Here is a 7,352-nt window from a genome sequence, read left to right on the forward strand (position 1 = left end):
AACAAGTGAAGTGAAGCTCGTTGGAATGGAATTTACAGGCGAAGCACTCTTGTGCAATCTTTTTCTATATCATCAGGTTTCTTCACTTGTACTGGAGCTCTCGGTGTAGCTGATCACCAAGAGAAATAGCTCTTCCTCTTTGCTCCTATTTGTTAAATCACTGATAATATAGGAATATTTTTGAATATGGATTTTTGCTTTAGGCTGCCAAATTGCCAGTGTATATTCATTAATTAGCTTCATTTAAGGCCTTTTGCAAAGAAAACAAGGATTAAACAAATAAACAACTCACAGGGTACATAAAATTTAGATTTTTCATAAAAATATTGTATGTTGATCATGCCATGCCAACTGCTATTACACAGAATTACAACCTAAGCAAGCTCCTATTAAGATACTGACGGCATTATGTATCTTTGACTTGAACTGCCAATATCTATATATTTTTCCCAATTTGTTAAAAAGTAAAAGGTTAAAAAATTGTTATGATCTTATAAACAAGTAAAACATGATGATTCGTGGATCTATAATGTATTAGTCCCCTTGATATCCAAAATGCAAATGAAGTGCCTAACCTCTGCATTTCGGAGACACCGCCTTGGTTTACCGACACTCAGTAAAACTTAGTCTTGACCAGATGTTTATCATTTCAGAAGACCTTTGAAGTGTATTTCATTACATTTCAGCATGATTTTACATAAGTGCACACACACATTTCAGAAAATTAAACTCAGTCAATATTTGCACAACTGTTGTCGGCAGTAAGACAAAAAGCCTCTTGCTGTAACTGGCCCAACATCGCATGATATAGAAAACTATGCTGCTTTAACGACAGCTTATTAAAAAATTAACATACTGTAGGGAGACTACATTTTGATTGTATGACCTTATACTGATTCAGCTAGAAAATCCTTTTAAATAAGAATTTTCAAGGAGCTTAGTAACGGAAGTTCATTTTGAAGGAAATCCAATATGCAAATGTTTCAGCTGTGCTCTTTTACAAATTGTCTGCCTTGTCAGTTTGAAAAACTGAAAATCAACAATGGAACAGTGTAAGTATACTTGACCTTATTGCTTAACGTCTATCAAGAATGCTGTGGTTGGTCGATTTTAAATTTCTGACACTCAAAAATGTATAGCGCATCTCCAGCCCAGGTTCCACTGTTGCTGACTATCCTCCAGCCAAAGCCTTGGAACCTCCACACTTGCAAACTTGCATAACAGTTATAAAGCTAGTTTATATACACCATCAATCTATGTCTGCTCCTGCCTGAAAGTAATCCTGTTTAGTTTATCTTTTAACCCTACAGTTGCATTGAACACTACCATTACTAATCTAATAGAAACACAAAGGCAACAAATCTGATTTCCTCAGCTTACAGAAAATATGAAATGCAGAGAAGCACGCAAATCTGACTTTGCCCAAATTGTGCACCTCCCGAGTTGTTCTTCCCCAGCTGCTGTAACAGTTAGGAGGGTAAGGAGGAAGGAACTATGCTGGACACCATATAGGACTGGGGTATGGATGAAGTAGGGCAAAAATCCCCAAACAATACACAAATTGCATGCATCTCCTAAATAACAGCAGTCTCACTTTTTAGTAAAGAACAAGTAACCAGCAACTTTGCTTTTGATGCTAGGTATCTGCGGAAAAAATGTCTGGTGAAAGTGTTAGCATATGCCATGTACTGTTATCTGCTGTATGAGAGCAGTTTATACAGGCCCCTAGTGGCTTAGCACACACAGCAGGGGATGAAGAGGGATTCCTACTCTTTGGCTTGTGTAGTTTTGGTTCCTGCTTTATTCAAATGTAGAAATAAAGGGCAATCTGAAAAAAAAAAAAAAAAAAAGGAAAGCTGAATCACTGACTAGATTTAAAACAGCAGGTATTTCATTCTTTTGTACAACCCCAAGTCTGCTTTTTGCAAACCATCTCATAGCACTAAACGCTGATTTACTATCTCCTATTTAGTTTGCTGACAATGCTGCTATTTGAGTTACGTAACAGTCACAACAGAATGCCTAATTAATATTATTCTTTAGCACTCATTTTAAAGTTAGTGTGACTGATGAATCTAAAAGCAAATTCTAAGACCTATTCCTGAAATCTAGGAATACTGAGATACTCTTTTCCCCTCCACACCATTCCTGACTGCTTGCTATAGCATACACAAACCGTAATGAATTTCTTAGTGCCTTTTTCGAGTAGAAGTATTCTACTTAGGCAAAGCTTTCAGCGCTTAAAGTGGATATAGAAAAGCTATACATCATTTCTGCATTGAGAGAAATCTAAATATACCCCGCCATATTACCACAAGTGACAAAACTAAAATTGGAAAGCTACTCCTGTAAAAAGTCTCTCATTAAATCCCTCTTCCTTTCTATGTAACACTCAGTTCCTTGAAAATCCCATGCCAGTATATTTACAGTGTTCAGCAATTTTGACTGGGTAAAATTTGACAGCTAGATATATTAAACTGACCAGTTTGTCTATTTCATACATGAAAGAAAGAAAAAAGAAAGAAAGAAAAAAGAAAGAAAGAAAGAAAGAAAGAAAGAAAGAAAGAAAGAAAGAAAAAGAAAGAAAGAAAGAAAGAAAGAAGTAATAGCAGATCTCATGAGACTGAAATTAAAGTACCTATCAAAAAATGGCCATCTAAAGGAAAATGCAAGGACGTGTAATTGTATTGAGGAAAGAGAAGAATCTTTTTTTTCTTCAGAGTTGCTCTGTTCAATAACAAGAATTTTAGGAGCTTTGTGTGCTTCCAACCCGGCAGAAAATGATATCATTTACTATACAATTTTATACCAAGATTAGAAAGTACTAACCATTATAGCATTAAAAAGCACTATGAGATACCAAAGAATGTAAAAAATATCTTACACATACATTCTGCCATCTGTATCAAAATTTACAATAAATGTCCCAATTACAGAAGTTGTTTGTGCCTGATCAAAACGTATGTTGGAAGCAATTTCTGAAAGTCTAAGATGATAATCGTTACTTCCCATGTTAATTATAAGTTTAAAAAAAATTAATCTTCACGAAAAACAGTCATCCCTGCAAACAGGAAACTCCAAAGCAAAGCAGTATCTACAGACTTGTCTCAAATACAGCACGGTCTCGGGCGACAAGTGAAGGAGCACGTAAATACAAAACCTTAACTGGTCCGCGTAAATAAATTGACCCCTTCACATATGACAAGACTGAGAATGCAAATATGATAAGCCCTGCAAAGAAACTGTCATCCCTCTGCCAGGCTATAACCGTACAAAGGCCCAGAAGAGGATAAAATACGCATGACAGCAGACTGAAGAAGTACCAAGGAGAAGCAGGCATTCCAAAGCCGTACATGCAAGGAAAAGTGGAAATAGCTTAAAAAGGAAATAACATACTTCTGTGAGGGAGGGGGGGGGATAGAAAACACATAAAATACGGATTTCACTGAAAGAAAACTACTGTTTTTCATTCGCCGGTCGGGGAGATCCTGGTGAAAGGAGTGAGAAGTGCCTGCTCGCAGCAGAAGCCCTCACAGAGGGAGCTGGTAAGTTTGCTCAACAAATCCGCGAGCCCCTTCATCAAGCGCTCAGAAAACTGAGTTTTCAACCCGATGTGCTCTCTTTTAAGTGGCTGCGGGAGAGTAAACAAAGAAACTAAAAGCCTAACCTGTGAAAAGCTTCGCATCCCCGTGCCTCCCCGCTCCGCCGAGACAGAGGAGGAGGATGGGGAGGAGGAGGATGGGGAGGAGGAGGATGGGGAGGAGGAGGATGGGGAGGAGGAGGATGGGGAGGGAGCCCTCCTCGGTTCGGGGGTCCCTAAGGGCCGCTCGCCCCACGCACCCCGCTCCAGCGGCAGACCCCAGCCGCGCTGACCGCCGCCCGCCGGCTGGCACAGGCGCGGACACACCAACGGCCCCCTCCCCACCGCCAACCGCCCCCCGCAAGCGGCTCCCTGCAAACGTCGGCTCCGATCCATCGCTCGCCCGCACGCAGCCGGCCCCCGCCCGCTCACCGCAACTCTCCCCCCGTTGCCCGAGCAGGCCGCGCTGCTGGGCTGAGACCCGCCGGGGAGGAGAGGAGAGAGCTGGCAACTGCCGGTGGGAAGCCCCGGGGCGGCTGGGGGGAGAGTTGTGTGCGAGGCACTCGTCTGCCGGGCTACACACACGCGCGCGGTCACGCACGCGCGCTCACACGCTCACACATTCACACACTCACACCACACACAAATTCTATGCGCGCTCACGAGCGGGCCGAAAGAGGCGGCAAAGACGGATCGGCGGCGGGAGAAAATGGGTCGGCGGCAGGGCAGTTACCTGGTCATGCTGGCTTCCCTGGTCCCACCAGCAGCCAGCGCCGCCGCTTGCCCGCCCTCCGCCGCCGCCGCCACTTCCCGCCGCCGCCACCTCCTCCCGCTGCTCACACTCGGCTCCGAGGCGGCCAATTTAATCCAAGCCCCGCAGAAGCAGCAGCAGCTGCAGCAGCCACGAGCGGGGCCCTCGGCCGCTGCTGCCGGGCGCGGGTGCGTGTCTTTCACACTCCGGTGCCGGGGAGCGGGAGAGAGTCAACCAGAGTCCGAAAATCCAGCATCCAGCTGAGCCGGGTCCCCGCCTGCCTCCTCCTTCCAGCGCCCCCTCTCCTCCGCTCCGCTCTTCTTTCCTTCTTCTTCTTCTTCTTCTTCTTCTCCTTCCTGCAGCGGCGGTGGCTGCTGCTGCTGCTCCCGGGCGCGCTCTCTGTTCCCGAGCCGCTGCTCTGTTTCCCCTCCTCCTCCTCCTCCTCCTCCTCCTCCTCCTCCTCCTCCTCCTCCTCCTCCTCCTCCTCCTCCCTCTCTCTTCTTCTTCCTTCCCCTTTCGCTTTTTTTTTTTTCCTTTCTTTCTTTCTTCCTTCGTCTCTCTTTCAGCAGATTCTTTGGCTACAGATAGCAGCGAGGTCGCCCACTCGGGCTCCCCCCACTCTGCAGCCCCCCACCCCCTGGGGAAAAAAAAAAAAAAAGTGCGGCGCAAACAAAAGCGAGGGGAGAGGGCGCGCAGCGGCCAGAAAGCGCCGGAAACCTTCCGCCGGAGCTGCGGTACCAGCACCCCCTGCCTGCCCCTCGCCCCTCCGGGGGAGCAAGGGGGCGAGCGGGGCGGCGAATGCGCTGCTGGAGCCGGCGACTCTGGGTTTTGTGTGTGTTTGGGCGTGATTTTTGTGTTTGTTTGTTTGTCGCTGCTCGTTTTTAATCCTCTCAGGCTGTGTGTATCATAGGATCTGCACGGCCCCGAGCGCTGGGAAGGGATTGCTGCCGAGCTCCCGGGTACGGACCGGGGATGCATGAAGCGCCCACTCGTGCCCGGAGTCTGGGGGCACGCGCGCCCCCGCGCCGCACACGCACACGCGTGGGGGGGGTGACGTCACCCCGCAGCGGGCCGAGGGGCGCCTCCCGCCCGTGGACGCCCGGGCGTGGCGGGGGGTGCGCGGGACCGAGGCCGGGCGGCGGGGCCCAGCGGTTTGGTGGGGCTGCCCGCCACCAAAGTTGGCGGGGGTGGAGGGCTCTCGACTTCTCGTCCCGATTTAGGCCCAGCTGGGGGAATACTGGGGGTTGCCGGATCGAGGAGGGGCGTCGAGAGGGTTGTGGCAGTGCTGTGTTTGCTCGTGCGGCCACTGCGGCACGCGGCGGCTCCCCGATTTTCTCTCTGAGGAAGGGTCAGATTTCCTGCCCGGCTTGGAGGTGCCGCGGAGCTGAAAAGAAGTCATTGCTTTCCTTGTCCTGTCCCATTACTCCCCTGTAAAGAGGGAACAGCGCACAGGACACGGGTGGAAACAACAGGATTTCGATGAGAAGCCTTTTGGGAAAAACCTCACTGTTGACATGTAGGCATCTTCAGAATCTCAGAGCACATTCCCTCCGTGCCTTGGTTCCTCCTGCACAGAAGGGGAGTGAGGTGTCAGGATGCACTTGGTGAAAGTGCTGGTCAGCCAGTGTGGTGGCAGGAGCCCATCAGGATGGATGCCCCACAAGTCAGCAGGGAGATGGCCACGTGCGTGAAATGGCAGGCGGGTGCAGGGTTTGCCAGGCTGGTGCTTCCCATCTGGAACTACATGCGTATTTACTGCAATCAGACTTCTCAGTCCAGCTGTGGGGCCACCGATTCTGATACCAGCCGTGGTGATCCTGGCAAAGTTTGTTGCAGATCATAGCTACGTTTCTGCAGAGGAGAGGGATTTGGACGCTTTCTTTCATATCATGCTGTTTTACATCTGCTGTAAGGTAGGGCTGCCAACATGAAGTCTGTTCCTGACAAAATTGAAGATAAACTTTGCTCTCCCCTGGTTCTATAAATCACGGTCTTCTTTTGACACTGCCGGTTACACCATGAACAATGGTTGACCGAATAATCTTACACTTAAAGGAGCACTAGTCCTTTCGAAATAGTATCCTTCAAAATGCCAAATGACTTTGTATAAAAATCACTTTGTATGAAAAAGTAAACGTGATGTTGGATGGATGGTTTTTTATCTTGTCGGAAAGAACTGTTCAATAAAATGCTGTTTTCAACAAACAGCACCACAACTGTGAAACAACAAAAATAAAAATGCTAGTTCATTGAAATAAATGTGGTTAAAGAAAGCAAAAATTAAATCCTCACCTTTGCTACCTGAACTCAACTGACTGCCAGGCTGTATGTGCTTTGAAATGGCCATACTAAATAGGTATTTCAGGTTTTAATGTTATATCCCAGCAGTTTTTATCAGTATACTTAGCTGTTTTAGTGCTCTTCATGCTGTGATCCTTGCGTGACATTGAAGAATGGAGCAATAAACCAATGCATTTTATACTTTTCATGTGGTATCACAGTGTGGATGTGAGTTTGGGGACTACATTTAGCTTTCTATTGTCTTAGAGCCATAAGCAGGTTGTGTCGCTCTTCCTTCTGTTCAGCCAGCATCACAGTTTGCATCAGGAATGAATATGTTTCATTTTATGTTGGTGTTAAAAACAGATGTAATAAATTTGGTATATAAGATGTCCAGGTTTTGTACTGATGCTTAATAATAATAATAATAATCTGAAGAAATGAACCTGAGTTCATGAAAAAAAGAAAACATGGTGTATTTACTCTTGTTTAAGTGTATATCATCACCTGTTAACATCAGTATAAACTTTATACTTAAGATTGTAGTGCACTCATACACATACATACATGTATATATGTGGTTTGGTAGCACAGCTATAATGTTCCTTATTTGTTATCAGAGGAAGTAGAACATGAAGGAGCATAATTCATCCATTATAAACTACTCATTAAAGTAGTTTTGTTTTTTTTTTTCCAAAATATGTGAAAATTTCAAAGACAGTATTCTACACTAGTGGTCTA

At 46.1% G+C, this 7,352-nt stretch overlaps 1 protein-coding gene across 44 annotated transcripts in view; it reads right to left on the bottom strand.

Moving 5' to 3' along the window:
- PTPRD (protein tyrosine phosphatase receptor type D) overlaps nt 1–4,813 on the bottom strand; it is a 411,363-nt gene extending 406,550 nt beyond the window's left edge. For 24 of the 44 annotated variants that reach the window (XM_040541860.1, XM_040541859.1, XM_040541856.1 and 21 more), the window contains exon 1: nt 4,314–4,812. The gene's annotated coding sequence lies outside the window, so the exon portion shown is untranslated. Of the gene's footprint in view, nt 1–4,313 lie in introns of all 44 variants that reach the window. The other 20 variants (XM_040541878.1, XM_040541867.1, XM_040541866.1 and 17 more) reach the window with 3 other exon arrangements.
- Nucleotides 4,814–7,352: the final 2,539 nt, after the last annotated feature.

The sequence above is a fragment of the Cygnus olor genome, chromosome Z, assembly GCF_009769625.2.
Source record: "Cygnus olor isolate bCygOlo1 chromosome Z, bCygOlo1.pri.v2, whole genome shotgun sequence".
NCBI lineage: Eukaryota > Metazoa > Chordata > Aves > Anseriformes > Anatidae > Cygnus > Cygnus olor.